Source organism: Equus przewalskii, chromosome 10 (assembly GCF_037783145.1).
Source record: "Equus przewalskii isolate Varuska chromosome 10, EquPr2, whole genome shotgun sequence".
NCBI lineage: Eukaryota > Metazoa > Chordata > Mammalia > Perissodactyla > Equidae > Equus > Equus przewalskii.
This window is the reverse complement of record NC_091840.1, coordinates 48,750,117-48,774,212: the sequence shown is the minus strand read 5'-3', so window position 1 is coordinate 48,774,212 and position 24,096 is coordinate 48,750,117. Positions and strand designations below refer to the sequence as shown.

Below are 24,096 nucleotides of genomic sequence, written 5' to 3'. Positions count from 1 at the left end.
AAGGAAAGGGTCCCTAACTTCACAGAATGGCTTATGCCACCCTGGCAGAAAGAGAGCTTGAAATAAAACAAAATTACAAAAAAATTAAGTTACGTATTTCTTCTTACCCAAATCTGTGGACTGTGATTAAAGTTCCAGCCCTTTGCTTTGGACTAGGGGTCAGTAAACTTTTTTCTGTAAATGCCAGTGTCAGTGTTTTAGGCTTCGATGGCCATGTATGGTGACACATATTCTTTCTTCTTTTTTTTTAACCATCCTTTAAAAATGTAAAAGCCATGGGGGCTGGCCCCGTGGCCGAGTGGTTAAGTTCGCGCGCTCTGCTGCAGGCGGCCCAGTGTTTCGTCGGTTCGAATCCTGGGCGTGGACATGGCACTGCTCGTCAGACCACGCTGAGGCAGCGTCCCACATGCCACAACTAGAGGAACCCACAACGAAGAATACACAACTATGTACCGGGGGGCTTTGGGGAGAAAAAGGAAAAAATAAAATCTTAAAAAAAAAAAAAATGTAAAAGCCATTCTTTGCTCACAGATTTGGCCTGAGGGCCACGGGTTCCCAGTTCCTGTGTTAGAAGCAGCAGCCGTCCGACTGGAGGACGTCCCCTCATGTTGGCCCTTCCCCTGTGGCTCTTGGCAACCAGGCCACACAGCTGATGTCTGGATCATGTTTTCCCTCAGCAGCGCTATTTCAAAATGCCAGGGAGATTCCGCTGCAGCGGGATTCAGTTAGTACAAAATGTGTCAGTGTACCAGGAGGATGGCACTGTTTCTCTGGCCACAGGCCACGTAACGAAGCTCGTGTCTGGTTGTAGAATGTACCCTTAGCATGGACAAGGTCTACGGTTTCTTCCATCTTTGGTCAAAACAGGGGCACATTTCCCTCATCCTAGGCGACCAAGCCCTCTCTCCTGTTCCACGCACCCCACTCAGTACCCTCCTTCTCCCTCAGTCCCGGCCACTGGAAAACCAGCTTCCAGGACCCAGGGGGCTAGTAATTCACGACAGGGCTCAGCTGTGGCTGAGCGAGGGGTTACTACAGGCCTCTCATCAACAGACTTCCCGGCAGCTTGTTTCAGAAGTCCTCAGTGGGAAAACCAGCTGGCCTAGTGACTTTTTCTTTCTTTTTCCCCAATTCCTGATTCATTGTGGAACGGCAACCCGTGGGGCCAGACGGAGAGACAAACAACAGAGTGGAGTAGACGCCAGGGCTGCTGTGTCATTGTGATGTCCAGGTGAGCCACTGCTGTGCCCAGCACACACTCAGATAACCTCTCTGAGAGGAGGTGCCAGGGTGGGAGAGAAAGCGCTTCTGAGAGGGAGGCTGACGCTGGCCAGGCCGCGCTGTAGCGTGGACTCTGAGGCAGCTCCAGCGCCCGGCAGGGCCACCCTGCACGTCACCAGCTGAGGGCTTGGATCTGAGAAGCTGCCCTGGGCCTCCTAATTCTGGGGGGAGATTCTGGGACTGAGGACACCCAGGTGTCCCGGGAGGCTGTGAGAGTTGGGTAGGTGCCTCAAGCCACAGGCTGAGCTGAACCCCGCTTCAATCTGGACCTTGAATCTGGCCATCAAAGGAGCCCTCCTCTATCCATCCACAGACAGAGAGCTCTGAGATGCACCCCAACTGCTGGGGACACCTGGGGGCTGTCACAAGTGGGAATGTCTCACATGGCTCTTTGTGGTCCATGTTCTCTGCTTTGAGCAGAGCTCCGAGCTGGTTCTCCTGCCTTGAGAAAAGGGATGGGGTTAGGAGCATTGTCTCTTTATGCAAAAGACAATGTATTGGAAGGAAGTGAAGACTTTTTCTTCTCAAACTGGGAGGAGAGCAGACTTGGCATTTTGACTTTATTTTCAGGATGGTTTCTGCAAAGGAGGAGAATGAAGGGGAAAAATCAACTCCTGCACCCTTCTATTTTTGAAACCATTAAACCTCAGGCAACTTGAGTGATAATCAGTCAATCAATGAGCAGCCAGTTGACCATCAGCACATATGTGCTGACCGCCTGTGGGTTGGAGCCCCGGTTCCAGCTCTACGGGAGACGGATGGCCAAGTTGGAGCCCTGCTGGGGAGGAGCATCTGTGAAATTGGGCGGTGCAATGTCGACATGCTTAAGAAAGTCTGTGATCACCGGCTGGCGTGCAGAGGGGGCTGGCAGAGCGCTGGACTGGAGCGGTCAGTGAAGGGTGCAGGGCGTGATCGCTGGGGTGACCTTGACCCAGGTGAATAAACACCCTTGGCATTAATGAGCCCTGTTCGTCCACGGCTTCTGTGGACACTGGGCTTGTGGATACTGGAGCTTGCTAGAGGAGGCCACAGGGACACGTAACTGAGCAGCTTGCCCTTTCACCCTCTGGGGACCCAGCTTTCCAGCGCTTCCACTGAGAGCTGCCTTGCAATGGTTTGTGGGCCTTTGTAAACGCATCCCTTTTCGGAGCACGCCACCCCCTGACTCCTCTGTTGATGATATTCTTCTCCCAAGTGGTTTTGCTAAAATAGATCTGATCATGTCATTCTCTCAATGAATCTCATTGGGTTTAGAGTAAATCAGATGTCTTTATCTTTGTTTTCCCTGCCCCACTGCCCCCCATCCCCGCTCCCCCCGCCATCTGCTTTAACACACAGATGCTCTTATGTAAGTCCTCACCTTCAGGCTGTTCCCTGTGCCTGGAGCACCCTGGAGCACCCTGGAGCACCTTTCCTCTGGTCTGCTGGCCCACCCTTGCTCCCCTGGTCAGCAGCGACGGTCTTCTCCCAGGCCACGTTTTCTGAAGGTTCTAAGCCTTTGCACGTGCTGGCCCTTTCCTTGGAACCACTGCCCACTTTCTCTTTTTCCCCACGCCTCCCACACTTAACTTGTGTGGCGTGGTAAACTGCCACCCCTCTCTCAGGCTCCAGCTCACAGGCCACCTTCTCCGTGACTCTGTCTGGGATCCTCCTTTTCCTCTGCTGACACCTCATTTTGGATACACCACCAAAATAGACACTTAAAGAATTAAAAATTAAATGCACTGGTTTTTCTCTTGTTACTAGGAAAATATACACCTTTTGACCAGTATCTTCTTTCTGGCACTCTATCCTGTAAAAGTGAAAATGCCAGTACTTAAGGACAGTAGAATAAGAACTGTTTTTCTTTCAATATTTGAAGTGGCATAATATAGTCACGTGCCGTATAACGACATTTTGGTCAACAATGGGCTGCAAATACAATGGTGGTCTCATAAGATCAGTACCCTGTAGCCTGGGTGTGTAGTAGGCTATACCATCTAGGTTAGTGTAAGTACACTTGGTGATGCTCACACAATGACAAAATGGTCTGACACATTTCTCAGGATGTATGTTTGTCATTAAGCAATGCATGAGTGTACTGGAATGTTCATAGATGAGAGCGCAGTTGACTAAAGAACGGCAGAGCCATGCTACGGAATATTATGCAGCTATTAAAAAAGAGTGAGTTAGATTTCTATTGTTACTGAGTAAGGTGGGTGGTATAATCACATTTTTGAAAAAACAAAACAAAAACTCTACCCCTATCTTTGTGTGTGCTTGCAAGCGCTCAGAAAAGTGTGTGAGGGTTCACATTAAACTGTTAACACCAGTGTCCTTGGGGGAGGAGGTGCAAAATTGATGGACAGGGGCAAAGATTATTGGCTTTTTCTTTATGCAGCTCTGCATTCTTTGGCTTTTTGCAATGAGCATCTATTTCTCATGTAACTAGAAAAACCTAACAAACAGAAAATTTTGCCACTGTTATAAAGTCTTAAATTCTCACACAGGCATGAGCCCTTCTAATTCTCTCTCTTCTGGGAAATGTAGATACAGAAGGGCGTGGAGCCCCACTTGGCCTTCTCAGAGGCAGCTATTCTCCAATATCCATCTAGAAAAATTCTATGCATTATAGTACACCTTGTATTTTTCACTTAATTATGCTTCTTGTAGATTGTGCTGTGCCTCATCCTTTTTCATGGCTGTACAGTACTCCACTGATTTAACCAGTCCTTTCTTCATGGACATTCAAGTTGCTTCTAATCTTCTATGACCACTGAATATTTTTGTACAAATGTCTCTACGAAAATCTGTGAGCATACTTGTGAGATAAATGTCTAGAAGTAGCACTGAAGGTCACAGGGCATGTACATTTAAACTTTGAGAGACATCAACAACTTTCCTCCCAAAGACGTTGCGCTAACTCTCATACTTACCCCCAGGAGCATATGACAGAGCATGCTTCTCTACTCCTTGCCAAACCTGTGTATTATTAAACTCTTAGTAGGTGAAAATGGTATCTTGCTTCCAATTATAAATTATGAATGAGATGGAACATAGTATTTTTACTTATTTATAAGCCATATGTATTTGTTTTTCTCTAGAGACCACTTCATTGTGTCTTTTGCCCATTTATCAATTCTCTTATTTATTTATAAATACCTGGCCGATTTCATCGATGCTGTCAAATGTATGTGTACACAGTTATTCATTGTATTCCCTTATTATTCTTTTGGTGTCTGCATTGTTAATTTGTGTCTTCTCTATTTTCTTTTTGTCAGTGTTGCTAGAGGTTTGTCAAGTTTATTGAGCTTTTTCAAAGAAGCAGTTCTTTGTTTCATTGATTTTCTCTGTTGTTTTTCTGTTTTCGAGCAGTGATTTCTGTTCTTATATTTATTACTTCCTTCCTCCTACTTGATTTGGGTTTATTTTGCTATTCTTTTTCATGGTTCAGGGTGGAGGCTTAGATTATTGATTTGAAACTTTTCCTCTTTTCTAATGGATGCATTTAGTGGTATAACTTTGCCTCTCAGTGCTGCTTTAGCTGCATCCCACAAAGTCTGACATGTTGTATTTTCATCTTCATTTAGTTAGATATAATTTTTAAAATTTCCCTTGAGACTTCTTCTTTAACTTTGGGTTATTTAGAAGTGTGTTATTTAGTTTCCTGGTGTTTAGAGATTTTCATGTTACTTTTATGTTATTGATTTCTAGTTTGATTCCATTGTAGTCAGAGAACACACTCTACGTGATTTCAATTCTTTTGAATTTGTCAAGTTTTGTTCTATGACCCGGGATATAATCTATCTTGGTATATGTTCTGTGGGTTCTTGAAAAGAAAGTGTATTTTGTTGTTTTTGGATGGAGTATTTAATAAGTGTTGATTAGATCTGGTGGTTGATGGTGTTGAGTTTCTCTATGTTCTTGCTGATTTTCTGCTTAGTTGTTCTATCAGTTGTTAAGAGAACAGAGTTTAAGTTTCCAAATATACCTGTGGAGTTGCTTAGATCTTCTTTAAGTTCTACCAGTTTTGCATCACATATTTTGCAGGTCTGGTGTTTGGTGCTCACACATTTAAGATCGGCCCTTTTATCATTATATAAGGTCCCTAACTGTCTCTCATAATTTTCTCTGCTCTGAAGTCTACTTTATATGATATTAATATAAGAACTCTTGCTTTCTATTGATTGATGCATGACACATCTTTTCCATCTTCTTACTTTCAATTTGCCTATACTGTTATGTTTGAAGTGACTTTCTTGTAGACATCATATAGTTGTCATGTGTTAAAATAAACTTTCCCAACCTCTGTCTTATAATTGGTCTATTTAGACAATTTACATTTAGTATAATTGACATATTAGGGCTTAATTCTGTCACTTTATTCTTTCTTTCTTCTCTGTTTTTTATTTCTGTTTTCTTTTTGCTGCCTTCCTGTGAGTTCCTTGAACACTTTTTAGAATTCCATTTTCATTTATCTATAGTGTTTTGATTATATTTCTTTGTATTTTCTTTTAGTGGTTCTCTAGGTATTACATTATATATACATAACTTATCACAGTCTACTGATGTCATAATTTTACCAGTTCAAGTGAAGTGTAGAATCTAAGCTCTCTTTACATCCTTTATCCTCCATTTATAGTATAATTGTCTTAAATGTTTCCTCTACCTACATTTAGAATCATATGAGAAAGTGTGTCATTTTTGCTTCAATTGTCAAACATAGTTTAGAAAACACAAAAAGGAAAAGCCATTTTATTTAACCATATTTTTGCGTATTATTTTCTTCCTTCCTGCTGTTCCTAGATTCCTTCATTTATCATTTCCTTTGTGTTTAGAGAACTTCTTTTAGCCATTCTTTTAGAGTAGATCTACTGGCAATAAATTCTCTTTATTTTCCTTCAAGTGAGAATGCCTTGATTTCCCTTCATTTCTGAAGGATATTTTCACTGGACCTAGGATTCCAGGTTGAGAGTTCTATTCTTTCTGCACTTGAAATATGTTGTGTTTGGCCTCCCTGGTTTCTGATGAAAAATATGATATTCAAATAGTTTTTTCCCTATAGGTAAGGTATTGTTTCTATCTTGCTACTTTCAAGGCTTTTTATTTCTCTTTAAACTTCAGAAGTTTGACTATGATGTGCCTTGGTGTGAATTTCTTTAGGTTTATCCTATTTGGAATTTACTCAGCTTCTTGAATCTATAGCTCTATGTCTTTTGACATATTTGGGAAGTTTTCAGCCATTTTTTGAGTAATTTGTTAGTCCCACCCTCTTTATCCTGTTCTCCTGGACTCTGATGACAAGATATTAGAACTTGCATCCTAGTTCTACGAGTCCCTGAGGTTCTGCTAATTTTTTTCAGTCTATTCTACCTTTGTTGTTCAGGTTAGGTAACTTCTATAGTTTTGTATTTAAGTCCACTGACTTTCCTCTGTCCCTTCCATTCTGCCGTTGAGCCCATCCATTGAGTCTTTCATTTTGGTTACCATACTTCCAAGTCTAAAATTTCCATTTGATTCTTCATATCTTCTGTTTCTTTTTTGAGACTTTTTATTTCTTTGCTGGGATTTCCTGTTTTTGCATTTGCTTTGTGTTTGTAATTGCTCATTCAAGTATTTTTATGATGATCGATTTAAAATCCTTATCAGATATTCCAACAACTCTGTTGTACCAGTGTTGTCACCTGTATTAATTTCCTAGGGCTTCTATAACAAAATACCACAAACTGGGTAGCTAGAAACAATGGGGATTTGTTCTCTCACAGTTCTGGAGGATAGAAGTCTAAAATCAAGTTGTCGTCAGGGTTGGTTTCTTCTGAGAGCTCTGAGGAGAATCTGTTCCATGTCTTTCTCCTAACTTCTGGTGACAGCTGGCAGTTCTTGGCGTTCATTCCTTGGCTTGTAGATGCATCCCTTCAATCTCTGCCTCCATCTTTAAATGGCAATCTTTGTGTCTGTCTGTCTCCGTGTCTCTTCTCTTTTTGTAAGGAAACTAGTCATATTGGATTAAGGCCCCAGTCTACTCCAGTGTGACCTCATCTTAACTAGTTACATCTGCAATGACCCTACTTCCAAATAAGGTCCCATTCTGTGGTACTGGGGGTTAGGAATTCAACTTATACTTTGGAGAGAACATAATTCAACCCACACCTCCATCTACTGATTATATTTTTTTCATTCAGTTTGAGAACTTCCTGCTTCTTAGTATGATAATTAACTTTCAGTTCAAACCTTGACTATTTGGGTATTATGTTGTGAGACTCTGAATCTTATTTAAACCTCCAATTTTATTTGGATTCCTCTGATCCTACTCCATAAGGGGAGGGGGGCCTTGCCTCCTTACTGCCAGGTAGGGGTAGAAGTCCAGGTTCCACACTTGGCTTCCATTGACACCAGAGTCGGGGAGGTCCTCACTGGGGGTGGCTGGGATTTCTGGTTCCCCAGTAGGCCCGCACTGAAATCTCCCTAGCTGGTGGAGGGAGCAGGACTGCCTCATTACTGTTCTTCCTGTGGCTTCCTGTGACAACACAGCAGTGTGTGTCCTTGTTATTTCTGTGTGGTGGTGGAAGTCCTGACTCTCCACTTGGCCTCATTTGACACCAGCCCATTGGGGAGGGGAGCGTTGTTATTGCCTGGTGGGGGCGAAGGTCAAGGCTCTCCACCTGGCCTTTGCTGATGTGTGTAGGGGTGGGGCTGCAGTATTTTTCTGTTGTGTTTTGCTGGAGTAAAGCAGTTATGATCTAAAGGTTTTCTGCCTTTGTAGGTTGCTCTGTTCCTGGTCCTCTGGCTTGAGAGAACAGGCTTTCCCTGAGCTTTTTTTTGTCTGCACCATTGGTGTTTGGGTGGCCAGCTTATTCAACTCTGTGTCTGGTATACCTGTGGCAAAGAGAAAACCCAGGGATGTCACCACCACGTTGTTCCCTGGGTCTCAAAGTCCTAAGACAGTTTGCCTTCTTTTCCACCTTCTGGAGTCTTCTGATGGTTATTTTTGTGCATAATGTCTAGGGATTTTAGTTGTACCTAGCAGGAGGAATAAGCAAAATAACGTCTACTCCATCTTTCTGGAAGCAGAACTCTCAGTAGATTTTTTGGGTAACTTATTATAGTAAATTACGTTAATATTTTTGCTAGTGTCGAACAATCCTTGTATTGCTAGAATAAATCTTAGTTGTACATGCTGAAGTCTTCTTTTAATGCACTGCTAAATTTAATTTGCTAATATTCTATTTAGAATTGCTACATCTGTATTCGTAAGCGAATTTATTTATACATTCTTGGTGTGTGTGGGCACAGGCATACATGGTGTGTTTGCATGCTGTCGTCTTCAGGATTTTCCTTCTTTCCTTCAGTGATTTGAGAGGGTGTCCACTTTTTCTTAGGCTACAGAACAGTTTAAACAACGTGTGACGCGTTCATTCCTTGAATGTTTAACAGACATTCCCTGTAAAGACTTTGACTTTGGTGCCTTTTTTGGTGGTTGTTTTTTGACAATGTAATCAGTTTCTTCTTTCCTTCCTTGATCTTCTCAGATTCTTTTGTCACCCTGACTCAAGTCTGAAATTTTTATTTTCTAGAAAAATCGTTATTTCAAGTTATTGGCAACATTGTACCTATTCTCTAGAAATCTTAAATCTCCTGTTATATCTCCATTCACTTTTTAAAAATATTGAGTATTTGTGTTTCTTTTTTTTTTTAATTCTTCACAGGCTTGCCAGATGTCTGTCCATTTTATCAAAATTTTTATATAACCAATTTTTAGTTTGTTCAGTTCCATAAAATTTTTTCTTTCTGATGCATTCTTTTTTGCTTTAAACCACAAAGATTAAATCTTTCATTATACCTTAAAAAAAATCCCATAGCTTATCACATAACTTATGGAATTGAAAGCTGATTTGTTTCCATTCTTTCTTGTTTCATAGTAAAAAGTATTTTGGGTGATCAGTTTTTCTTTGAGTTGAGCTTAAGTCCTCCTCCGATGGGATTTTATAAATAATGACTTTTCTTCTTTAATCTTTAAATGATCTATAATTTTAATTTTTATTTACCTTTGAATAGTGCTTTTGAAAGCTTTGAGATTAGTCTTTGATATTTCTCTTTTGTTAAGTATTTCTTGTTTTATTATATTGCAGCCCAGAGAATATACCCTGTCAACATCCTATTTTTGGAATTTCCTGAAGTTTTCTTTGAAGTCTGGTCCTGGTCAGTCTTTGTAAATATACAACACTGTGTTTGTAGGTTATGAAGTCCTGGAGATATCTACTGAGTCATATTTGTTCATTATAACTATGACTGAGTTCTCTGTACTTTTTGGCATACTTATGAGATGATTTATAAGGACGCATGTTAGTGTATTTCACTATGCTAGTAGTTTCGTCTCCTCATTTTTCTGAAAGCTCTTTTCTTCTTTGTATATTTTGGCTGTTTGCTGTATAAAGTCGTACCGTTATCTTTTACCAATGGTCTTCTTCCTTATTTTCCAATGCAACTATGAGCTTATCCTCGCATTTCTTTTTCTTCTGCCATTTTAATGAGATTGGGCAGAGAGGAGAGGTACATGTGTATATTCAACTTACCATCTTGAACTTGAATCTGTTGGTTTTTAAAAAGAACAGTAAATGCAAATCACGATTTTGTCGTCCGAGTTTCTTTACGAGAAGACGGATGCTGCAACTCGGCAGTGAGCTATGTTTCCAAAAAGCTTCAGAGGCTTTTCTGCCTAGGAGCACATACGGAAAGAGTTTTTTGGGTGCTCTTTGTCGGAGAGAGTAGGAGATTTATGTCACAAAACATGTCATTACCACCCGTGACTAAAAAGAGGCTGCCTGAGGTGATTTGCTGAGTTACAGATCTTTTCCTGTAGCCACGCCCTTCCCCACAATCTGTCCTCTGAACTGACACAAACGGGCTCTTTCTAAAAAGACCAGATCAAAGGCATGCATGGCTCCCAATAACCTGGAGAATAATGTCCCAAGTCCTTGCTGGAACATTCCAGGCTCCTGCCCTGTGGTGTTATCCTTCGTTTCATCTCCCGCTATTCCTCTTCCCCACCCCCTGAACGTTCTGTCCCTCTTCCCAGACACTCTGTTCTCTGAAGGTGTCATGCATGCCCACTTTTCCCTGCCTCAGCTCCCGCCTCGTTCCACTTCCCCCGTGTGCCTTCCTCTCCCATCTCTGCCTGGTCGCTTTTTCTCTGAAGCCCTCCAGGACTAACACACGGGGCATCAGTTGTCCGCTTCTCTAGAGACCTTTGTTGTAGCTGTTACGTTTGCCGCTGTCCAACTTCCGCTGGGGTGGGGGTGCGTGTGAGCAGCTCTCCCGCTGGCCTGTCAACTACTATTGAGGGCAGGGCTGTGCCTGACTCATCTCCATGTTCCCAGGGTCTCAAAAAGTCTACCACATGAAAAAGGCTACAACACACGTGGCTAAATCGAATCAGATTCTTGGACGGGAAGGGAAGTGGTGCCAGCAGGGGCTGAGAACGCAGGTGCTGAGGAGGGTTGGTTGATTACAAACAAACCTTTCTAGTTCCAAGCTGGAGCTAAGAGACGCTCCTTTTGGCTTCCAACAAATGGGTCTTGACATGGAAAACAGACTGACCAGCTTTACTTCCCTCCTGCCTGGGTCCAGCGAGAAGGAACGGCAAGGGTTCGCTAGCCCAGCAGTGAACAGAAGGTCCCCGAGCCTCATCCATCCTGGCAGACCCCCTGGGACCTGTGAAGGGCAGGGAGGGGCACACTAGCAGCCTGCAGGGCAACCTCGCTCGCCTGGAGGGACAGTAATCCTGCCTGAAGATCTTGGCAAGGCCAAAGTGCCAGCAAAGCTGGTCACAGGGTTGATACTAACTATGAGAACAGCCAGGGATCCAGTGGCAGGGCTGTTTAGGCAAGAGGAGCCCAGAACTCCTTTTCAGTTATATTTCTTTTATATTGAAGCAGAGCACTTGTTCCCAACTTTGAGCAGCTGCCTTATAATCAAGTTGCATCTGCCTGTTTTATATCTAAGTCTAGTAAGTTTCATCTAACTTGGAGGACAGTCTCTGAGCAAAAGCAAAATACCTGGTTACAAAGTGGTGAATTGAGGGCAACTGGATCCCCCAGAGAGGATTTTCCCGGGGACTTCCACCAGTGCACAGGTTCATGCCTTGGCTCTATCACCTCCTACCTGTACTATCTTTTTTTTTAAATTTTTTTGTGAGGAAGATTGGTCATGGGCTAACATCTGTTGCCAATCTTCCTCTTTTTGCTTGAGGAAGACTGTAGCTAACATCTGTGCCAATAACACAGATGTAGCTGAGCTAACATCTGTGCCAGTCTTTCCTTATTTTATGTGGCATGCCACCACAGCATGACTTGAGGAGCAGTGCTAGGTCTGTGCCTGGGATCCAAACCTATGAACTCCGGGCCACCGAAGCGGAGTGCTCTAACTTAACCACTACGCCACCGGGCCGGCCCCCAACCTGTGCCATCTTAAGCAACTTCACCTTCATAAGCTTATTTTCTCTTCTGTAAAAGGACGATAGTAGTAGTGTCCACTTCAAGGCTTTCTGGTGAAGATTGAGTGGAATAATGCGTGTGCACTTAGCCTGGTGCCTGACACATAGGCAGCACTCGGTAAATGTCAGCCATTACTGCTATCATTTTGCACTGTGAGGAGCAGGGCTGCTGTGGTCATGTGGTGGCAGCTGGGGGCCAGGACCCGTGCAGCAAGTAGCTACTTGAAATTCCTTCCACAGCCCCGTTTGTTGACGCAGTCCTAAATTAGCGCCCATTAATTCATTGTGAAAATAAGCCTTCCAAAGGGCCTGGAATTTGCCGCTTCTTCTCCTGAATTAATGCTGCATGGCACCACTTTATTTTAAGAATAATAAATGTTAACTCAACAGTGGAGAAAACTCGGGCTGCTGTGTTCACCGGGTGGCCAAGCTGGTGGCTGCTGGTGTCACCTGCTCTTTGGCTGGAGGTTGCCGCATGGTTTCCCGGCAGTGACTCAGCCCAAGGCCACGGCCCCCAGCACACCCTGCGGATGTGAAGGGGGCACAAATGCGTTGCTGGTGGTGAACAGGTGGTGGAGACAAGACTGGTGTCTGCTGCAATGGGTTCTGCGCCATCCCAGGGAACATACACAGCAGCTCTGTGAAGGTGCAGAGGGGATGCTGTGGAGGAGGGGATGCTGGGAGAGTCCCCGGCAGGGGGCAGGAGATGCCCTTGGCTGGCAAGGGTCAGGGGTCCGTCTACGGTAGGAGTTGTGGGGTAGTCTGTGGGGGCTGATCCGTCCACATCTCATTCGCCCTCTGCTTTACCACTGACTCGCATGGCTCAGGGTGATGACGAGCCCAAATGAACCCAATCCAGGTACACAGAGGGAATGAGAATCTGCTCTATTTGCTGACTTAAGGGGGTCAGTTCACAACTGACAAGTGATGCTGAGAGACCTCAGAGTTCAAGAGGGCTGCTTATTGTGATTCCTGAAAAAATTTCGAGTCACAGACTGTTATAGCTGAAAGTGACTTCAGAAATCCTTTAGTTCGACTGCCCAAGTTAAAAAAGGTGTAATTTCTTTTTCTTTTTCTTTTTCTCAAAGTTATACATAATTTAAAGAGTGCAACAGGTCTGTGAAGCTTGTTGCTAGAAACGTTCCTCCTCCCTTTTTTCCATCCGCAGAGGCAACAATCTTCAGCTCTTTAGTCCATTCTTTTGATACTTAATCGCTTATCTTTAAATAGGAGCTCGTAGCTGTTTCCTGGGTTTTCAGTTTTAGGCGCTACCTTCTTGTTCCTCCCTGTGGATGACAAGGATTTAGCTCTTTCACTCCAGCCGCCCCATCCCTCGCCCCCGCCTCATTCCCACTCCTGCTAACAGACTGCACTGGTTTCCATGTGATCACCCTGTGATGGGTACCATATGACTCCTCTGTAGGTCACTTTCAGCTGGATCCTGAAATGTCCTAGGCTTCATTTCCCTTTCTTGTCCAACCTTTTGTCTTCCATGCAGTTAATAATTGCCTTGGGTTTTTCATTTCATTGTTTTTCCATGGACTTATCACCAACCCAATGCCAAATTGTCTAAATCTCTTCTCAAGGTGTTCAGACGCATCGGGTACTCTGTACATTTCATTTTCTTGAAAAAAAATCTTGGCCAGCCCCTGTCTGAGCTGTGCGTTCCCCCAGCCTGCTGCTGGTTGTCATCTGGGACGTTGTGTCTCACCATCTTGGAGAGTCCTCTGCCTCTCTCCCACGCTGGCCCTCCTGCTCCCTCCATCCCGTTTCTCTTTCTCTGCTCACTCACCTTGTTTGCTGGAACACCTCCCCAGTGTCTTCATGAGAAACAGTGCCTGGCAGGCAGACAGTTCGACATCTCACATGTCTGAAAATATCTTTATTTGTCCTTTATACATAGTTGATAGCTTGGCTGGGTGAAGACTTTCAGGTTGGAAATTATTTTCACTCTGAATGTTTAAGGCATTGCTTCATTGTTTTCTAATTCTCCAGTGTTGCTAAGTTTTAAGCATTCTGCTTCTTGGTCCTTTGTGGAAATCCAGAAACTTGTGGAACCTTTCTTTTGTTCTGATGACTTCCGGGCATGTGCCTTATAGTCTGGGCTTATTTAATCCACCGTGCTGGGCACCTGGTGGCCCCTTTCAATCTGAGTCCTGCAGTTTTTGAGGATTCGTATTCAGTTTTTTTCCTGTCGTGGTTTTCTCTCCTTTGTTTCCTCAGCTTTCTCTTTCTGAAACTCCTGTTGTCCGCATGTTGGACCTTCTGGACCAGTCCTCTAATATCTTATATTTTTTCCATCTCTTTGTCTTTTGTTTTACTTTCTGGGAAATTTCTCTGAACCTTATCTTCTTTCTACTGAATTTTTCATTTCTGCCTAATTGTAGTTCTCCAGGGCTCTTTTTGTTATTCCATTGCTTTTTCCATGGCACTCCTTTCCTCCCTGCTATGATTGATAGCTATGTTTTTTTGTTTTTTTTTTTAAGCTCTCGTTTCCCTGCATGGTCTCTGTTTCCTCCAATTTGTTTTTCCTTCCATGTTTGTTTAAGTTTCTGTCTTTCACATTAAAGTTTTTCTCAAATGTCTGAGGGGCCTTAGTTGTGGATTCTATTTAAAAGCTGACTGGAAGCTGTGCTTATGGGGGGAGCCTGTCCATGGTGGGCTTCACAGTGGGTGGTCTTTGGAGAACCCCCAGGTTGGTACCTTTACGTTTTCCTTTGGGATTGTCAGATGACCTAGAGAAGATCTTCCCACGTGCTGCCTGGCATTCTGGGAGCCGAAGGAGGGAAGAAGGCCCAGGGGTGGGTTCAACATCGAGGATGTGGACTTTTGCTAATTCTCCTGCTTTCAGCTGTCCCTGGTGTCCTCCGGTCTCTATTGTTTTAGTTTCCCCAGAGAAGAGAATTTCCAGAGGCTAAGGCTTCAGCCTTCTGCCAGTGTGAGGAAAGGGTCTTGGGGTCTAGCTGCTTCTTAAACAGACTTTCATCCAATGACATTGTTTCAGTCACATTTTAACCTCCATTTCCAGTGGCCTGTGGTGGCAGTGGCGGGCGGGCTTAGATGAAAACCAGGTCACTTACTGACTTTCCTTGCTCTTGATTGAGAATTCAGATTTCTTAGTTACAACTCCTCCAACTGCTTTCCAGCTTCTAAAATTGTATTGCAATTATATCTTTTCACTTAAAAAAAATCTTATGAGTTTATCCCTTAAAATAAATCATTTTATTGTTGTTTGGGTGGGGTTTGAGATAGAGCAGTACTAAATATGTGTGTTTAATCCACCATCTTTAATGAGAGATCCCCTTTGAAAATCACAAATAATACATGTTTGCTGTAGCAAATTGAGAAAATATAGTTAAGAAAAAAAATGAAGGAAATGCAATCAGAATAAGAATGCCCTTGCCCCAAGAAAACTATTCTTAATATTATGGAGGTATATCCTTCAATTATTTCATATATGTCTATTATATATAAATGTATTTTATATTTATACACATACACAGTGAGTAGGAATCAATAAACATATTATCTTTAACTGTTTCCTCACTTGACAATATATTGTGAACACCTTTCCAAGTCACTAGTATATTTCTAAAATTACTTTAACGGTTTATGTTATTTCACGAGTATTTCATAATGGAATATATTTTTGCCCACCAATTGGTCTTGTCTACCAATTTTTCAGGATCATAATACAAACTCTGATAAATAATTCCTGTTCCCAAAGCTTTCTGTGATCCTCGATTATTTCCTTAGGAGAATTCCTAGAATTGCTGCCCCAAAAGTACACCCATCATGCTTCTTTTAATTCTCGTTGCCCAGGTGTGCCCCAGAAAGGTGACATGCGTCTCGCCATCAGTGGATCAGAGGCTGCTTTCTTTACCTTTGCTGATTTGGATGTTAGATTTTAAAACGCCTCCCGTCCTAGAGACCCAAATGGTACGTTACTGGTGTTTTGATTTGTGTCTCCTGGATTACTGCTGAGACCGCGCATCTCTTCCTATTCATTGGTGGTGGGTATTTCTTCTTTTCCGAATAGACCTCACAGTGGGTTTAAGATTCACAGTTACACTCAGGTGTGCAGAAATGCAACTTTCTTCATTTTTTATAACTCAGCTTCGCTTGTTGCTGGGCTCCCCCATTTCCACTCTGCAGAAACTAACTAACTTGGATTCAAAGTAACTTACGGCTCAGCCACTTCTGGGTGAACCCATCCCGCCTCCTGCTGCCTCCCCCATCCATCTGGGGGAGGGGTGGTTGTGCTCTTTGCTACTCTTAGGCGCCTACGTCTTTGGGTGGCAGCCTCTGTACCGGCTGCTGGCATCCCCTGCTGTCCAGACCCCAGGAGCTGCAGAAGTCTGTAAAGTTTGGGTGCAATAATAGTCTCTAGATTCCAGGTCTCTGAGCCAAATGGGAGGTGAGAACAACTCAGGAGGAGGACTCTCTGCCACCACTCCTGTTCCACTGACATTGTCCCCTCCTTCCTGCAGGTGGCTGCCGAGGTTCCAGGTGGGAGATGTACAGAAGACCCTCCACTCTCTGCCTAACGTGGGGGCGAGGGAATCTCCACTCTGTTTCCCTCACTTCATCTCCTTTCCAATTGCTCTCTTCTCCTAGAGAATTTGACACCTTTTGCAGTGGAAAACTGCTGTCATCTCCCTTCCAGCATCCTTCCAACTCTGTGATCTGGGCCCTCTAGGCTATGATCTTTTTGTGGCATTCAGAAAGAAAAACTGTTTCTTTCGCAAATCAAAAATGCTCTGACTATTGTTATATGGGAGTTTCAAAGCCCTCTTTTGAAAGTTAAATCTGAGTGATAACTTTTTTCTAAGTCAATGGTTCTCACCCTTGGATGCTCAATAGGATCACCAGAGAGCTTTTAAAAATCCTGATGCCTAGGTAGCACCCCAGAATTCAGAACTCCCGAGGGGTGTCCCGTCATCTGTATATTTTCAAAGTCCCCCAGGTGAGACTAATGTGTAACCAGGGCAGAGAACTGCCGTTCCAGTCTGTGACAGCCCTTCCCATCCCTGAGGCAATGGGCTCCCCCTGCCTGTCCTTACAGGTGGAAGGGCTCCAGACACCTGGGCCATGAAGGTGGGCTCTGACACTAAGAACGTGAGGGGCCTTCAGCATCTGGGGCTCACACCTGCATCTCGGGTGCCTTGCAGGCAGGAGGCGCTCTCAGCAGGTGCAGAGTCCTCTCAGCTGGTTTGAGGGGCCTGAGACTGAAGCTCTGCAGATGGATCCCCGCCCCCAACTAGGATGGGAGGAGGACAACTCTGCCCCCCAGGCAGGAGGCGGAGTGGGTCCTCATTAACTGGCCTCAGCCAGTGTGCGAGGGAAAGGGCCTCCTCGTCGCTAGAGCCTGTCAAGGACCAATCTGTTACAACATATGTTTTACAGCTTCCTGGGGTCTCTGATAAATCTCTCGAGACTCCTCTATTTGTCTTTTTCTCCCCCAAGGTTATGAAGCCAACTGTTTCTCTCAGCTTACAGATGCGCTGAGGCAGGGAGCTCATTTCCATCAGAAATTGGCCTCAGAGGAGGGGGGCTTCTCGGGGAAGCTGGCCCTCCTCCCACATGACAAGGTTGTGGGGTGGGGTAGGCAGTGGCCGGGCCCCTCGTTGGCCATAATTCTCTGCATATAAGCTCAGAACCCAGGGAAGAAGGGTCTCCCCAGAGCGGACCCCCCAGAGCTTCATAGATTTTGTTCTTTCCTTCCTAGTGGCATGCTTCTGCTTTCTACGTGCAAGGCATTTTGACAGAGGAATTAGGCACATACCCTGCCCTCAGGACACTGGCCAGGTAGCCAGGGAGATAACACATCATGATGGTAGCTGCTGTAATTTCCAGCTCCTACGGCATGTCAGGCACTGCTGATGGAGATCACAACTGCAGTAATAAAGCCTCCCACTTATTGAGCCCCTAATATGGGCCCAGCCCTCTAGAACACACTCTATGCCGCACAGGAACTGAATAGATTCTGTCTTGCTACTGGAAGCGTGATCCTGGACCAGCAGCAATGGCATCACCTGAGACCTTATTAGAAATACGGAATATCAGGCTCACCCCAGACCCACTGAATGTGAGTCTGCATTCTGACAAGATCCCAGGCGGGTCCTGGGCAGATTGCTACCCCCATTTCACAGACAAGGAAACAGAGGCTCAGTGGGAATTGAATGACTTGCTGAACGCCCCTGGTAACTGGAAGTCAAGTGGGGCTATGAACCTATGTCTTGGTTCCAAGACTTGCTCATTTCCCGCTCTGCAGTGCTGTTGCATGGGACTCATGGTGTTAGTAAGCTAGACAGCAGCACAGCTGGAGAGCTGAGTACCTGAGAACAAGCCCTCCCCAGGTTTCAGATGAGGGAACAGCCAGAAGGGCTTCCTGGAAGAGGGGGCATTTGAATCAGTCCCAGAAGGGTGAGCAGACCTGCAGAGAAGGCAGCAAGCCTATCTGAGGTGGAGGAGGCAGCCTGAGCACAGACAGGGAGGTGGAAGAGTGAGTGTCAACCACCAGAACCCCACCTTGGCGGCTGCTGTGAAATTAATTAAACAAGGAGGCCGTTAGACCCAGGGGGTTCCAATGCCTTGGTCTGTGTGTAAGCAAACCAAAACCTGAGCCTGTAAATCAAGGTTAAGAAATCCAAACCTAAGGACAACCCATCATAAACAGCCAACCAGGCTTGCCTAAACATGGCACCTGCTAATGCTGCAGCCAATCGATTGCCTTGCCCACGTCTGCTCTACCTGTCCTGTACCGGCTCCCGCAGAGGGCTCCTCACCACTGCCGGTTTGGTGCTGCCTGATTTCAACAGACTTTTGCTCAAATAACCTCTTCAAAAAAAATTTTTTTTTTTTGAGCAAGATTAGCCCTGAGCTAACTACTGCTAATCCTCCTCTTTTTGCTGAGGAACACTGGCCCTGAGCTAACATCCATGCCCATCTTCCTCTACTTTATATGTGGAATGCCTACCACAGCATGGCGTGCCAAGCGGTGCCATGTCCACACCCGGGATCCGAACCGGCGAACCCTGGGCCGCTGAAGTGGAACGTGTGAACTTAACTGCTGCCACCGGGCCAGCCCCCATCTCTTCAAATTTTTAACATGCCTCAGTTTACTCTTCAACGCTGCGCTCTTCTATGTTCAGAAGCAACAAAGGATTCGAGGCAGGAAGGCGGTGACTCAGGAGAGCTTTGGTTTCCTTGCTCTGGGGCTGCTGAGGGAGGTGCCACACAGCTCCCACCTGGGCTGCAGAATGCTGAGAAATGGATCTGCCTGGAGAGGCTCCAGGCCACTGGCCCCTGCTTTTTTGAATGGGGTGACCCCTCTCCTCCCATGATTCCCTGCTGTACCACGCCCCCTGCAACTGCCTGTGCTCAGAGAAGGGCTCTCGTAGCCCCTGGCCCCTGGATGCAGAAGCCTCACCTCTGGCTAATAATCAGGGGTCCGGTTGGAAGCTGTGTTGTGACTTTGTCCCCGGTCCTTGTTCAACTACCTGAAATACAGATGCTAACAGTGGTGGCGCCTGTGAAAGACACAGCCAGACACGGAAGGAGATTGGTTTTATTTGTGCAATACGGAGATCTCCCCAGATCCGGAGATGCGATGTTGCCAGGGTGGTTTTGCTTTAGACTTTTGTGGGGAGGAACGGCCAAGTTCTAGGTGGGGGCGTTACAGGTAGGATGGTTTTTGCTGTTGGGGGAGCCTGAGTTGGTCAGTTGAACAGAAAGTGTTTATCTCTGTGTCCAGTTCGTTTCAGGAGGACAAACAATTCAGCTAATCGTTCACGAGACAAAGACTGGGAATAGGGAGGGTCTGTGTCTGACCTCTCAGAGGTAAACCGGGGGGGCATCCTTGGAGCTAAGCTCGGTCACGTGGGGAGGGATGGGTCTTTGCGGTAGCCATTCGTTTCCCTAGCACACAGAGGGTGGTAGCGGGGGTTTCTTGACCAGTGCTGTTTTCCAGGCGTGCAGGGCTCAGGTGAGTTTCAGCATCATCACACCCAAATTCACAGGAGCTTTAAGGGGAGGAGCCTGGTCCAAGGGGCGAGGGTCAGGATATTCCCGTGAAATTGCAGTTCCATAGGAAGTACGTTGTTCTTACTTGGATTGTATATTAATAGAGATCAATAAAAATAGCAGGGTTTTCTAAGGATGCTCTTGTTTACATAAGGTTATAAAAGCATGAATTTTGCACGTCAGTAATTGTTCCAATCAACCCCTAATATGGTGTTAATAATTGACGTGCATGTTAACAGTGGAACAGAGAATATGGAGAGTGGAGGGCGCAGTTAAGGCCTCCACAGCCGCCCTTTGCTGCCGTCCCACGTTACTCCGTGGTTGAGACTTTCTCCTGGGGGAGATGGCACACTGCAGTGGGAGGCGTTGCAGATCTTGGTCCGTGGATGGCGTGTTTTAGAACCACCTGCCAGGCTTGTTAAAGATGAGGATTCCTGGGTCCCCCATGAGCTACTGTGTTAGAATCTGGGTGTGGGGTGGACTGGGGCTGGGGGTCCATGCATTCAATCTCTCTAGTCCTTGCTGTAATGGGCGCAGGGAAGTCTTCCCTGTGAAACTGAGATTTGGAGAATGAGTGAGGGGAAAGGGCAAGAGTAGGAGCATTCCAGACATGGGGACCAGAATGTGCAAGGGCCTTGAGGTAGGAAGGAACCTGGGACTTCTGTGGATCAGATAGAAGTCCTGTGGCTGGAGAACAGTTGGCAAGGAAGAGAGGGCCCAGGATGGGACTGCAGAGAGAGCTGTGGGCGGGGTCAAGCACAACCTTGAAGGCCCTCCCAAGCCCTTTGGACTTTATCCTAAGAGATATGGGAAGTCATTGAGGGTTTTAGTTGAGAGTGGGTGGGTGGGAGAGGTGGAGGTGTGACTAGATCACTGGCCCATCGTACTCAGAGTGTCCAAAGCTAAACTCGTATGTGCCCCCGCCCTCAACCCACTCTCCCTCCTGTGCTCACTAGTTCAGTGAGTGTCACCACCCACCCAGACACCCAGTCAGGAAGCCTGGTCCTCCCCTGGACTCCTGCCTCATCCCAGACATCCCTCGAGACCATCTCCTTCTCTCCAACACCGAGAGGAGAGCCCAGCCACTGCCTGAGCTCGGGTGGCACCTTCTCTCACCTGGATGATGTCCGCCACCTGGGCTTCCTGCCTCCTGGCTCACTCCCCTCCAGTCCCTTCTTGCTCCAAGTAGCCTGACTCTCCTCATTCCCCAGACGATGGCCCTCTGCTGTCAGAAACTGTCCTTAGCACAATGTGCCACATAGTGAGGTCCCTGCTCAGCCCTCTGGTTTCATCTCTCAGCACTGCCCACCTCTACCCTCCTTCTCCCTCCTGCTGAACTTGGACCAGTCTCACCTCCAGGCCTCTGCCTTCTGCCTCGAGCTTCCTCCTAACTTTCTCCTGACTGTCTCCAACACATCCTTCTTGTCCTGGTTCAAGGTCAACATCTCGGGAAGTATTCCTTGACCTTCCCAGGCTGGGTTGGGAGCCCCCGCAGTCCTTATCCTGCCCACTCTGCTCCGTGGTACTTATCACATACTGCAAGGATCCATGCTCAGTCTCCACATGAGAGCTCGGCCCCTCCTTATGGCAGGGTCCAGGTCTTTCATCTTGTGCTCCCGGCATCTAGTGGAGCAATGGACACGGGAAGTGCTGGGTGAGTAATTGTCACATAAGACATAAGCTGGGTGGTTTCTCTGCTTCCCTGTATCCCCAGTGTGGAGAACTGACGGCAGCGTCCACATGGCGGCTTCCATCCCGGTGGCTGTTGCTTTCAGGATATTCTCCTCCCAGCTCCTCACCTCCCACCCCACCTCCCACCCTCTTCATTGTCTCCCCTTTGGCTTTAATGCTTGTGAGACTGTCCAGGATAATTAAGAAAGAGAAGTTTTATGCCATTTATGGGGCTTTGATCAAAGATTTTAATTAACCTACCTTGCTTTAAGCCTTTAAAAGTTCATTCTCCAGGGCTGACAATTTGATAATGGAATTAATGCTTCTAGGCAGAGCAGGGGGAGGGGGAGGCCCCGACAAGGAGGGCCTAGTGATTGTCTCATTAACCCTTCCCAAGATGGATAGATTTCAGCTCAATATAAAAGATTGGTCTCAATCTGAGCTGTTCCCAATGGAATGAGATGCTTGGCGTGGAGGTGAGTACCCTGTCACTGGAGGTATGCCAGCAGATGCTAGACAAGCTCCTAGGATAGATCTGAAAGCCATGAGTCACTCGTCAGATCACTGATCAGACCAGGGATTTGCCAGCCCCAGGATTCGTTCTCTGCCTCCCCATGCCATGCTGGGGAGGGGCCGGGCAGCCGCAGAGACACAGACCCAGGGCTCCAGTTTGGGGCCAATTCTGTATTCCTGATAAGAGGATGCAGATTGAAGCCAGCAAACCAAGGAGCCAAAACCGCTGTGAAAGTCACCCTTCCAACCAGCGTCCATCACAGCTGAGCAGAGGGAATGTTCCCACCCCCTAGACAGGGGCTGCTGGAAGGTGGGATGTGTTTGATGGGTCACTGTCCCTTCCGGGCCTTGGCAATAAGCACCCGTTCACGGGTAGATGTGGATGAAGGGAGTGAGGAAGAGCTCTCGTCCCTACCCGACCAGGTTCTGAGAAGACTGAAGTGTTAAAGTCTTAAACACTTATGCGCTTATGTCCCGCGTCTCAGCAACGTGCAGGGGGAGAAGGTGGCGGCGCTTCTCATCAGCAGCCCGTCTGAGTTGCTTGAATTTTCAAAGTATGTGTATATATTAACTTGATGTTAAAATATATATTTAGCAAATGAAACAAACAGCATTTCCTTTCCTCTCCCACGGAAATCCCATACCAAAGGGCAGAAAGCCAGGAGACCCTTGTAGGGGTGATCTCTGCTATGCATTTGGGTGGCCTAGATTTTGAGAGAAATCACTGTATATCCCAATTATGTTCAAACATCTTCAATTATTCAGAGAAAGAAAGAGCAACATCTCTTTAGGAAGCTGTTTCTGGAAAAGGTGTGTGGTGGGTGTCAAATGCGGGGCCAGATGAGGAGACCCCTTCCAGGCCTGCACGGGACGAAGGCCAGGGACGGCCAGACCTGGTTTGTATTCCTTCCTGGTTGTGCTGTTGGAAAGGGTGTTGCAGAGAGCAGGGAAGGCTGGCAGGCGCGGGAGGTGCATGACACAAGCTGCTCAGACATCTTTCTCCACACCAGAAATTGGATGCCAGGCCTGGAGTTGTCCCACACCTTCTGGAAATTCAGATGAAGAAAAGGCACGGCTTCTCCTTTGCAAAGATAAGATACTTTTAGAGCTTGATTAAGCAATCAGGGAGAACAGCAGCTGGAGTTACTTGGGACAGTACCTCCAATGCGAATTTTAATGAGTAGTCACGTTTTCAGGGAATCGTATCATGGACTGTTGCCAAGGCCTAGAGCATCATGGGTAAGAGAGTGTGCTCAGTCCTGCCTCTGCCTCTTTAGTTATGTGGCCCGGGTCAGGTTTCTGAGCCTCTCTGGGCCTCAGTTTTCTCATCTGTGCATGGGAACAATGATAGTACCTGCCTCACAGGTTGTTGTGGGGGATTAAATGAGCTAATACGCGTGGCTCATGTATTACTGTGGGTCAGGCACGGAGTCAGTGCTCCATAAATGTGAGCCGCTGTTCTTCATTAACGCTGTCACTGTCATATGGGATCCGCCGTGCGTGACCAGGGAAAGCCAGCCTGGGGTGTGAACAGTCAGATCCTAAGGCGCTACCATTCCCTGTCGCCTGGGGAGGAAATAGGCGACTTCTGAGGTACATCTGCAGTTCCCTGGCCTTGTGAGGGCTGCACCCACACTGCCCGGGGTTCTCACTGGGGAAAGGAATCAGGATGGCATGAAGATGCCCCAGGGCTGTGAGAAATGCGGCTTTAGTGAGCTCCTGGAAAGCAAGCCTTGGGGATCCAGAGCAGAGAGCCTCAGGTGCCTGTGCACCAGAATCCCAGTGGAGCTCACTGGAATGCAGCTTCCCGGGTTCAGTGGGTTACGGGGTGGGGCTGCAGCATGTGCATTTTAACTGAACGTCCCCAGTAATTCTAAAGCAGTGTTCTTACACGGCAGTTACTCGGGACACGCGGCACACGCGGGCTCTGAGCAGTGTGCTCCTGAGCTCCGTCACAGTGCTAACATCCTCCTTGGCTGAGGGAACTTCGGAGATGCCAGTTTCTAATCAGGGTCCCCAGCACGCTGACTCTGGTCTCAGCTAAACCCGGACCAGGAACATAAACTGAGTCTTTGTTCTGGTCACAGAATGAGCCACAGGCTGAGCCCTGATCTTTGCTGTATACTCATTGTGAA

General features: G+C 46.3%; 1 long non-coding RNA gene across 1 annotated transcript; it reads left to right on the top strand.

Moving 5' to 3' along the window:
• The first annotated feature begins 834 nt into the window (after positions 1 to 834).
• On the top strand, positions 835 to 20,523 carry LOC139073958 (uncharacterized). The gene is made up of 3 exons (XR_011523189.1): positions 835 to 1,231; positions 15,575 to 15,691; positions 16,243 to 20,523. It is a non-coding gene; the product is annotated as an uncharacterized lncRNA (long non-coding RNA).
• Positions 20,524 to 24,096: the final 3,573 nt, after the last annotated feature.